The 12,283-nt window shown below is 37.7% G+C and overlaps 1 protein-coding gene across 2 annotated transcripts in view; it reads right to left on the reverse strand.

Moving 5' to 3' along the window:
- mrpl40 (mitochondrial ribosomal protein L40) overlaps nucleotides 1-12,283 on the reverse strand; it is a 135,689-nt gene that overhangs the window by 48,354 nt on the left and 75,052 nt on the right. The window lies entirely within an intron of this gene.

Genomic DNA, 12,283 nt, shown 5'->3' on the forward strand with positions numbered 1-12,283 from the left:
GCAAACAATTCTTCAATGAAAATGACAGAGAAACAGGTTTATGTAGGCCTATAGGCTGAGACTTATGCTGCCTTCACGTGCTATCGGAAGTTTCCTACTTCCCACTTCAGAAGTCGTGATTACGAGCTTGTTGTGTTCAGGTGCTTTGTTGTCGGAAAGAATGGAGGACGCCAGGTTCATACTTTTGTGTGTCTTTGGAAAATGTTATTTTAACACTATAACCATTTCAGTCATTTCCCGGTCCCAGAAAATCACAGAATCACTGGCAAACACAGCAGCACAACACGAAAGCATATCGTTTATAATCACATTCACAATAAAGTCATAATGTAGACAAGATAAGGCTGCTTAATGACTAAAATGGCAATAGTTTTCAGCCATACAGGATCCTATTGTATAGCTACTTTACCACACTAGTCAGCTTGCTAACTATTCTGGAATGATGGTCAACTAGATGTGATTTTTGATGTGTTTAAAATACACAATATGCTTCAACTGATTATTAATTAATGTAAATATGTGCTACTTTAACGACAAGACAAGACAATTGAATTGTTGTGGGAAAAAAACCTAATAAAACACCTGCCACAGCAGAAATTTGTCTCCCATCTCCCATTTTTAACGGTTATGCCACGCCCATCTCGGGAACTTGGGTATCAAAATTATTTTCGAACTTCCCAGTGGAAAACACGACATCAGAGCGCGTTCATGTGTAATTTTTACCTCGAAAACTCATATTTACGATGATTCCGATAGCACGTGAAGGCAGCATAATGCCGTCTTCACGTGCTATCGGAAATTTGATAATTCCCACTTCTGAGGTCGTGATTACGAGCTCATCCCATTTAAATTTTGAAATGGGAGGGCGTTCATGTGCAATTTGGAAACTCGTATTTACGATAATTCTGATAGCACGTGAAGGCAGCATTATATGAATTTGAACCACAACCGAATGAGTCCGGGCAAAGTTTGATCATGGAGACTGAAGTTCCTGAAAGGGCAATGGGATTCAGGGAAGGAGTGCCCACTAGTGGTCAACATGGACACACCAGCTGCACTGCAAAAAATGCATTTCTTACTTAGTATTTTGTCTTGTTTCTAGTCTAAATATCTAAAAATTCTTACATTAAGAAACATTTACTAGACAAGTAAAAATTATTGTCTTGTTTTGGGAAAAATTACTCAAAATTAAGAGAGTTTTTGATTAAAATAAGCTAAATATTCTCCCAGTGGGGTAAGTAAAGTAATGTGATTTTAAGATTATTTTACTTACCCCACTGGCAGATTCTTTTGCTTATTTTAAGCAAAAACTCTCTTAATTTTGAGTTATTTTTTTATAGGGAAGCGATGGATCGTTAGTCTGATTGGTTGAAGGACTATCCAAATGGTACAGAGTCATTTGAACTATGCCCGTTGATCACTTCTCTTGTGCAGTAGAAAATACAGAGCAGACTCTCCAGACCAATGTTCAATCTTAAAAGATTCAGCTTGGTCTGGTGATACACAGAGAACAACATTAGGTTACATTGACCCAGCGCTGTGAAGGTAAGTGATGACCCAGCAGCTGAGTTACAGAAAAACTACTCAGAACTAAAATATTAAAAACAACCCAATAAAATTAATGAAATAAAGTTTTTTCTTTTAAATTATTTTTTTGTGTAATAAACTAAAGCACTCACGAGATCATGCATTTTTGTTGCATTGGCAGATTGTGTGCAAATCTTGATATTGTTGATTATAGTCAACAATTTTTTCCCCCAAAAACGTTTGCTTGTTAAGTAAATTATTTTTGGTTTAAGAATTTTTAGATGTTTGGACTAGAAACAAGACAAAAATCTCAAAGAATTTGTTGATTCAGTTCTGTTGTAAGATCAGCCATTATTAAATTAGTTCATTTCATAAAGCAGGTCAGCTCAGTTCAGTTCTCATACAGTAAAGTCATATCAATAATAGTGTTGACATTTAAATGACGCCCATAAAGTGTTCAGTCCAACTAATGCTGTCAAAAATATATAGCCCAAACTGAGCAAAAAATATGCAATTTGGAGAAGATGCTGATGTTTAAATGGCCAAAACCAAAGATGAAATCAAATGCTTTAATGTGAATCAGTATATCTGCCATTAATAAGTCTTAGTAAGATGATATTTAAATACTTACCGGGAGTTTTATGATAAAAGCTCTAGTTTTAAAACATTATGCAATGCAATATGATGATGATTGACAGATGAACTAATAACCCTTCCTCAAAAGCCTGATGATCCCTGTAAAAATGATATTTTAAGTAACTCATCAAAATAAGTTTACTTCAACTTTTTAATTAAACTTATAAAACATTCAATTTAAAATTGTAATTTAGTTTAATGTAAAATGTAGTGAGTTGAAATGACTTAAGCAGCAACTGAACTTGTTGAAATTTTTGATATTTTACTATGTTAAACATCCGATTAAGCCGACAGTGATCACACAGCACTGAACGGTGTGTTTTACAGAAATCTTGAGCTATTCTTGCAGATTCATCTCATCCTCATGATTTTAATGTTTCTTCTGATGTCAGAACGTTGTGTTTGCTGTTTGTGTTTATTGTGTGTTTTTGTCACGGGTGTGTGTGCAGGCAGGAAGACCAAGACAGGTAAATGCAGTTACCTAACGTAGTTTAATTGTAAAGACTAAAGACAGCCAATCACACAACACCTCTAACATCTAACTAACAGTGACCAGAAAAAGACTGAGGGAAAAGGAAAGAACGTAAATGGAAAACAGAAACAGGATAATAGGACATCGCTGAACTAAATAAACTGACGGTTAATGGGGAGACAGATGAGTGACAAAGAAATTTGATTTATGAAAACAAACTGAAAGTCCATGAACAAAACTAACACATTTACAAATTTTATGATGTGCCAAAACATGCCCTTTTGGCTTTTAATAAACTTTGACTTTAGGTGATCATATAAAAACAAGTGTTCATCTTGAAATATTAAAAATATCAAAGTAATTGGTAAATACTTGATAAAAATCAGTGCAGATTTCAAAGCATAAAGACACATGAAGCATGGTCTGAAGGAGGTTTTATTAATTATGTGATAAAACAAAGTGAGTTTGAAGCGTTGCTGACCCTCAGGCAGTTCTGAAGAGCAAAATTCTTCTGTCACCAACAGAGAAGCTGATGTAACTGTTCATTTTATGTCACACATGGGAAGCACAATTCCCCACAATGCATTGCCAAGTGCCCCCATGCTTTGTCTCAAATTCCTGCAAGGAAAGACACAGTATTAATGTTTCACAAACTCACAACAAAAGCACTCAATCTCCACCATCAAGATCCTGACAAACAGCACATTTTCACAATTTCACTAAGACACTCCAGTCTCTCAGTCTTACTCTAGAGAACTAACCTTTGTGATGTAGCGAGCAATGTCACTTCCCTCTTCATACATATTCACAGCCAGAAGAGCCTCACGCTGCCTTTCGTCACTCATCTCTGAATTATGGATCTCAATCGATTTCTTCGCCATTGTTGATCTGCAGCTGAAAAGCAAATGAACACATTTTTTTGTGATGGTCCAACAGCTCTTCAGCTTTAGACCAGCCGCTGCCGTTTATTGTTAACTAAAGTGTGTTCATGTCTCTTTTGCTTAATAAGTCAGATAAACTGTAGCGCCTGACCTGAAATAACAGTCAGAAAACTGATTTTTTAAAAAACAGTTTATTTAATCTTTAGGCCAAATATTAAAACAGCACTAGGTAACTTTTCAACCTTCATAATATATTTTTTAAGACTCTTGTGATGATACATAGACTTACAATAGGTTGAATGACACGTCTGCCATAGCCTGACGGGGTCTGTATCGTTTTTAATCGTACTTTTAAACTTCGGGTTTCGGGTAGTAACCCGAGAACAAAAAGAACTACAAAATTCGACTGCTTTACGGCATATACGTCACTTCCACCAACACACACACTTCCTTACATTCGGACGGGCGAGCCCAACTTTGTTCGTCAGATAATATAGTCATGTCCGAAGCAGCACAGACAAATAAGAAAGAAAAAGTTTTGTTGGAGGAAAGCAATAAGAGGAAACGAAAAAGTGATTAAAGGCAGGACGAGGATCAACATGTGACCAGCGTTTGCTCGTCGGCGTGAGCTGAAGGAGGCGTGCCCGACCGATGCGGTCCTGCTTGTTACGGTGAGCTACGACTCAAACATTGAACTGAAGTATCATATAGATTCTGTAAAACGCTAACCAATAGACTACTATAATGACGCTGGCTTGTAAACGTGAGCATCGTTATTATTTGGCGTTTGAAAAAAATAAAACCCATAAAATTATATTCATATGACATGCTGAAACATATGCCACTGACTGTACCTGGGATGAAGACATTTCACACGCGCCGCCAGAAGAACACCTGCATGTGAACTCCTCCTGCAGTGTTCAGGGGAACTGTTAGTGCTGCACCGACCCGCCATTGGCATGATTCTGTCACTGACTGAGTTTTTCAAGCGCGAGGAGGAAGGCGGGTCCACCTTCTTCTGGAGCCAATCAAATGAGCTGCTCGATTTACTGCAAACTGATGCTTTGCTGATATTCTCTGCATCTCCAACTGTGTACAAAAATGTTCCACTGGCAAAAAAGCGAAGTACAAAGTCTGTGGGACTGTGAGCGCTCTGTTGCGGCGTGTATTATTTTCAATGTATGGGCTTAGTAATCTACAAATATATGCAATCCCATCTCTTGAGAACCTATATCGCTCGTTGCTGTCATTAAAAGCCAATGGGTCTGACCTGTCTCTGAAAGCTCTGTCTCTTTGAAATGCCCTCCGCAAGACTATAGCTCCCTCATCCACCACCTCATCTATGAAAGGACAGGTCATGGTTAAGCTTGGAAATGAGTTCAGCTCCCTATTTATATACTTTTAAATAATTAATTACCAAACTCACCAATTAAACACACAAGTTTTGAACATTTCTTAGTGTATTTATACCTTATAATTTCTTACATTTATTAGTAAAGTACATTTCCTTATTTATTTATTCATTTAATTATTTTTTTATTTTATTTATTAATAGTGGTTAAGTAAAATAAAATGACATCGAAATACCAGCAGGTGTCATCGTTAAGCCTGAACTCAGACTTAGCCTGACAGCCTGCCCCGGACCAGGTTAATTTGGCAGCATAAGTTGCCAGGGTAACTGAGTTTGAACTTTTTTAAGTTTGATTTATGAAACCATATCTACCAAAAATAAGCCTGACTAACCGAAATAAGCCTGGCTTATACTCTAATCTTGGTTTATGGAACAGCCCCCAGGCCTGGATTTATGTTATGTTTTGTTTACGTTTTGTTGTGTGTGTGCGGGCAGTCGTCCGCGAGGGGCTACCTGCGTTACTTTTGTTTTGTTTAGTTTTATTTGATTAAAAGTCTTTGAATGTTCGCCGGTTCCCGCCTCCTTCCTTCCCATCTACGAACCCTGTTACACGGCGTAAGCATTAACCGCTGGACACAGGGAATTTTTTGCCTCTTACCTCAATTTTGCACTGCATGTAAACGCATTAACCTGCTTTCTGTCGGCTCATTGAAGTGCGCATGTGTGATAGGTGACAAACGCAAGCTTAGAGCAGATTTAAATGCATCCAGCGAGTGTTTTGCTTGAAATAAGGACATGTATCACAAACGCACTCTTTTAAGACCCAGAAAATTATAAACATTTGTTCTCATCTCATGCAGCAGAAGTAGAAGAGGTTCAGTCAAAACGCTGCATTTGTAACTGCATGAGAGAATACAATGAGCCGAAAAATGTCCCGCCACAGCATATTGATATGCATCGGTACTCTTGAAAGCCTTCAAGCGATCTCCCCTGTATGGGGAGGGGTTATGTACAAGATATATTATATTTAATAATGGACAAAAGAAAACTGGGGGTAACAAATAAGGATCGGAGCCTAAAATAGTCCCTCTCTCTCATTTAAATTGGCAGTTCGGGCGGTACCGTGCGAGATCGGTCATAAATATGGCGGCGTTCTATTTGGTAGGCCTAGTGAGTGACGTAGGTGGCATCTATGAATGATCTATGATTTTACAGCGCTTCAGTCATCAGTCACACTGAGGTGTTCCCCATAGTGCTTTGATGCAATGTGAGTTCCCTTTCGAAAGGGAACTGTTGTTCAGCTGAAGTCAGTTCAGTTTTGATTCAGTTCTGTTGTAAAGATCATCAATTATTAAATTAGTTATTTTTATCTATAAAGCAGTTCTGGAAGAAAATTCACCATTCAGCTCAGTTCAGTTCTCATACAGTAAAGTCTACTTGTACTATTAAAAATAATAGTGTTGAAATTTAGATGACAGAGACAATGGACACCCATAAAGTGTTCAGTCCAACTAGTGTTGTCAAAAATTATAATAAATATTGATATAGTTAGCCTGTTTATATGACCAAAACTTAAGATGAAGTCTGATGCTTGTAATGTGAATCAATGAGATCACTATAACAGACACTTACACAAAATGCATATAAAATATCAATGTCTGCCAATAATAAGTCTTAGTAAGATAATATTTAAATGCTTGGTTTTATTATCTGTATTTTTTAAACATATAATGCAATGCAATGATGATTGACAGACGAACAAATAAACCTTCCTCAAAAGCCTGATGATCATATTTGAGACTCACATTTAATGAATAATCTTATATTAAATCTGTACTTTGTTGAACATAAAAACTCAGTGAATGTGATTGTCAGCTCCTGATTAAGCCGACGGTGATCAAACGGCTCTGAACGGTGTGTTTTACAGAAATCTTGAGCTATTCTTGCAGATTCATCTCGTGATTGTAAATGTGTCTTCTGATGTCAGAAAGGAATGTTGTGTTTGTGTGTTTTGTGCATATTTACACATTTTATGTTGTGCCAAAAATCACTCTTTGGGTTTATAATAGACTTTAAACTTGACCTTGGATAATTAAATAAACTAAAAGACAGGAATGAATGAGATCAGTATGTGTGTGCAGATGTGTGTGTCAGTGCTGCTTCCACAGCAGTGGCAGCTAATGTGACCATCACAACCTTGAAATGTTACTAACAATATCAAAGTTATTTGTACATATACAAAAATCCGGTCAGATTATACAGAAGAAGAAAGACACATGAAGCACGAGCAGGAGGAAGTTTTATTATGTGTGTGTTAACTTGATAAAATGAAGTGAGAAAAAGTGTGTTTGAACCGTTGCTGACCCTCAGGCAGATTTGAAGAGACAAATTCTTCTGTCACCAACATAGAAGAGGATGTAACTGTTATCTGCATATTGCACATTGTAAGCGCAATTCCCCACAATGCAGTTCCAGCTGCCCCCATGCTTTCTCTCAAATTCCTGCAAAGAATTACACAGTATTAATGTCCCACAAACTCACATCAACAAAAACCTCAATCTCCAACATCAAACTCCTTACAAACAGAGCACATTTTCACTAAAAACACTCCAGTTTCAACTCTAGATAACTAACCTTCTTGATGTAGGATGCAATGTTATTTCCCTTTCTGTACATATTCACAGCCAGAGAAGCGACCTGAAGACAGTCACGCCGCATCTCGTCATTCATCTCAGATTTATGGACCTTAATTGTTTTCTTCACCATGGTTGATCTGCAGACATAAGCACAGATTCTGGATTAAATTTTTTATTTTTTTTTTTTACTGCTTGTTCGAATTGCTTTAATTAAAGTTTGTTAAAGCAACACAATTGCTACACATAAACTTAATCTGATTGTCAAATCCACTTAACTATTAGTCCAATTGAAGTTTACTTAATCTGTGTTGAGATTGAATAATTTGTGTTGCATTAACTGAAACTTGGCTGGGCTTGTTAGTTCCAGCCTGCTTTGCATATGGCTATATCAAGAGCGAGTAAATGTTCTTTTATATGTAAAAGTCTAATTTTATGTATTTTTGAGTAAGATGAGAAAGGGGGAGATTTGATTGTGTTTAAAGGTACACTACACTCTAAAAAATGCTGGGTTAAAAACAACCCAAGTTGGGTTGAAAATGCACCGACCCAACAATTGAGTTGTTTTAACCCAATAGTTGAGTTGTTTTAACCCAGTGGTTGAGTTGTTTTAACCCAGTGGTTGGGTTAAATGTTGCTTAAGACAACCCAATTGCTGGGTAAGAACAACTCAACCATTGGGTTAAAACAACCCAATTGTTGGGTCGGTGCATTTTCAACCCAACTTGGGTTGTTTTTAACCCAGCATTTTTTAGTGTATGGAACTTTTCCGTCCGCTAGAGGTCACCTATTCAAAACAAAGGCGTAGTTTGATGACGCCAATTTTGAGCTCAGTATCTTGGGACATTGGTCAGACCTCACAGACGGTGGAAAATTGGACTCAGGCAGAAATCCTGTTGATGGATGCGGTTATTAACGTTACTGTAGTGTGAGGCAGAGCAGGACCGAGTGTTGTTTAATATCATAAGCTGGAAGTGTGGCGTATTAACAAAAGTTTTTTCATGTCTCTTTTGCTTAATAAGTCAGATAAACCCTGTAACGCCTGACCTGAAATAATATTCGGAAAACGTAATATAAAAAAAAAAAACTGTTTATTGAATCTTTAGACAAAATAAGTCTTTAAAAAAGGCATAGCCTGTGTGTTTTCGTTGAAATATCCCTGACTTTTACTTGATATGAAAGAGTCTGAACTATCAGAGACAGTGTGTGACAGGTTTATCAGCAAAGCTTTGATATTGATGATATTTAAGCCTTATAGAAAATCAACACATTACAGTATAATGTGATACTGTAGGGCAGGGGTACCCAAACTTTTTCCTATGAAGGGCCAAAAATTAAACTTGATTGAGAGCCGTGGGCCGAAAGTAGTTTTTTTAAAATCATAAATCAAACTGTATTAGGCCTATAATAAAGTTGCTATGGGTTTATTTATTTCATAATGTTAAAAATAAATATAAAACAACTTTAATCTGATTAACTAATGCAGTTGTATTTGTAAAGTGTTGCATTTTAATGAACAAATAAATGGGCAACAATCCAAACAAAGTGTTCAGTGTAAAATACAGTTCAATGTCAAATACACAATGATACAGATTTATAATGACGACGTCGATGGATATTGTAGGCCAACTCTTAAAAAAGGAACAGACTGTTTGCAAATAGGGTTGGGCGATGTCCCCTAAATTGGCAGTTGACGATGTTTACAGTAAAACATCGCGATGGAAGATGATATCGTGGTTTGTTTTTATTTTTATAAAAATATATAATTTACTATACTCTGTATTTTATCTCTTTACATAAATAATATTTCCTACTTAAAAACTATAATTGCATTATTTTAGTAACCCAAATAAGCACTCACCTGCACTAGGTTGCACGTGATGGGGGAAAAAAGTAGTGTGTGTGTGGACTGGTGAACAAACAGAAGCTACAGTAGGTCAAAAACACAAAGAGAACTGTAAGGATAATACAACATCAGCATTTGGACGGTATTCTGCACTCATTTGAAATTGACATTTGACATCATCTGACATAAAATTTATGAATAAAATGTAATTGATCTCAGAGATGTGAGTGTTGTGGTTCCTGGTCATAACAGCACCAGTTGCTGCAGTTAATGAGGTGAATTCAAATGACTTTGATATAGTCCCATATTAAATGCCTATTGGCCTGCTGTGCACAGTTAAGCTGATGCCACCAGGGTGGCGGTGCCCCCGGCTTGGGCCCGTCATCGCTGCTCACAGCTTTAATTCTGTTTGTTTTGCGATCTGGTCACCCGATTTTCCGATTTACGTGAATAGGCCTAACGTTGGTTCATTTTAGCCCACTGGACATCAAGTTTCTTTTCTCAAATCTTCACTTGTACCGCACTCATTATTACAGGAAATTATAAGCGCTATTTCCTTTCGTTTGCGTATAATTGAAGCCCATCTTTCAAGTTGAAGATCATTGTGAATGAACGTGTAGATAAATAGTATAGGAACTCGACTTGCGTGAAGAAATTAATCATAAATGTGCATTAAAACAAAATTGTGAGGAAAATTACTTCCGTTGTGAAAAATGCTATGATCGGAAGTGACGCAACGGCCGGTAAACATCGTCTCTTCGTAATGGAGTCAGACAGCGAAGAGGTTGCAGTTGGGATAAATGTCAACTCTTATGATGGGCTATTGCCGTATAATTACGAGCCGCCTAAGCGAGAGAGGGGTCAGGGAGAGTTAAGGGGAAGGGTAAATGGACAGAGGAGAGAGATAGAGTTGTGGTGTGAGGAGAATTGGTTGAGAATTGGGCAGGTGTCACACTGCGATTCCGGCAAATACACGGATAATGCGACCCGGCATTTGTTCCCGGGCCGCTAGATTTGGTCCATTCACACTGCCAGCGAAATACCGTAATATGTGCACTTTCACAGACAACCCGTAACGGTCCCGGATCGAGTTGACACATGACATCCTGATGTGACGTATAACGGCGAGCGATCTCAGCTTCAGCGCGGATAGTAAGGAGCTCCGTGGTCTCGACTTGTGTCCGGTTCTGCTTGTTTAATTTTAGTTTATTTTGTATACGAACACTCTCGCGTTTAAAACACCGACGAGCTCTTCTGGCACTGCAGGGTTGTATTATTGAAAAAACAAGCTCTAGGAGTCGCACGATAACTACGTACACGTTGCGGCATTAGTTTCGGCTTTTGTTCACACAGCGCTCGTCCCGGGTCGAACCCCGCAATGTTACTAGGTCTCCGACCCGGGTTCAATTCGGTAATCAATGCCGGGACGTGGTTGCTTTCACACAGAAGGCGACCCGGCAATGCTCCGGGAATAACGCGGGTCCGACGTGCAGTGTGAAAGGGGCTTTAGTGAGTGACCACAGGGTATAGCTAATTGTGGCTAACGTTGTCTCCATGTTTATCACATTGAAGTATCTTTAATAAATCATATTTAGCAATATTGTTGTCGACTTTGTTGTTTTTCAAGCATCCATGTAGATTGTCACCATCTATGCCAGCAATATGTGTCTTAAAATAATTAATTTAGATCCCAGATTTTAAATGAATGTTGTAGGATGTAGGCTATAGCTTACATCTGTGACGGTCAGATAGGGATAGACATGCTGTTCATTTCTACACAACATAGTTTATTGTGAAATTGCTAGCTGATGTTTAATCATTAACTGCTTTTAGACCTATAGGTGTCCGCATGTTCTGCTTCTGCAGATGTCAAGCGTTTGGGCCGTATATCTGAACAACATAACCGGACAGCTGGAATTCCGAGCTTAGTCGGCTGTTATACTACTCACCTCTTTGTATTTCTTAAAAAAGATTATAACATACTGTAAATGAGCTCACATGTACTGTGGAGTAACTTACGTGTATGAAAGCAGTTAGTCTTTCGGCTAGGACGGGAATATGCTGTTCATGTAAATACAGTCATTGTAACAAGGATCTTTTACTGATTCACCATTGTGACAACTCAAACCTACTATAACTATAATTACGATAACGACAATCTCTATTTTCTGTTTCCACCTCTCAGACTACGTAAACCCACACTGAGAGCCAGGGCTGCAGCGCCTATGTTTGCCTGTCGTTGCGTCACATGACGTGTTCTCTGGAAAAAGGCGGGTTTTTGGAGTGTAGCTTGAACAGGCACTTTTTTTTCTTAATTTTTGCGCGTGGGTGTTGTAAAACATATGTATTCGTATGTATGTCTTTTTAAATTTACATTTTCATACAATATTCTGTATAAATTAAGTTATACAATTAAATTGAAAGATGGCCTTTAAGTCTAGGCCTATATTATACCCATTCACATCTATGGTAAAGAGGACGAATACCTTTTGGCAATATTTATTTTATTACATTTTATTTTGTGCTTGTTATTAGAATTGAGGCGCGTCAAGTTTATTTGAATAGCGCATTTCACACGCAGCGGTTTTACTTTCATTTTCTCTAGCAGTGAATAATCAAACATAGCCCAAATGTCTTGACCCTGTGGAAGATAAAATTCGCTCTCAGCCCTTTTACAACAAGTGTTGCTTTGCAACATCAGGAGAAAACATGAAGACAAAGATATTCGAGACAGTGTCTATCTAGCTCGTGTCCCACATTCATCTCAATACGCAGACCGGCATAGGACGCATCTTTACGGGGGTAAAGGCTAGTAATCCATCTACAAATCTTTTTTAAATTAATATTTAATTTTCTTATATTCTTTGGGTTACCATTATTTACTGATAATCGTTTAATTGTTTTACAGGCTGCAGTGAGTTGTTTCACGGACGGAAA

This window comes from Pseudorasbora parva, chromosome 13, assembly GCF_024679245.1.
Source record: "Pseudorasbora parva isolate DD20220531a chromosome 13, ASM2467924v1, whole genome shotgun sequence".
In the NCBI taxonomy this organism is placed as follows: Eukaryota; Metazoa; Chordata; class Actinopteri; order Cypriniformes; family Gobionidae; genus Pseudorasbora; species Pseudorasbora parva.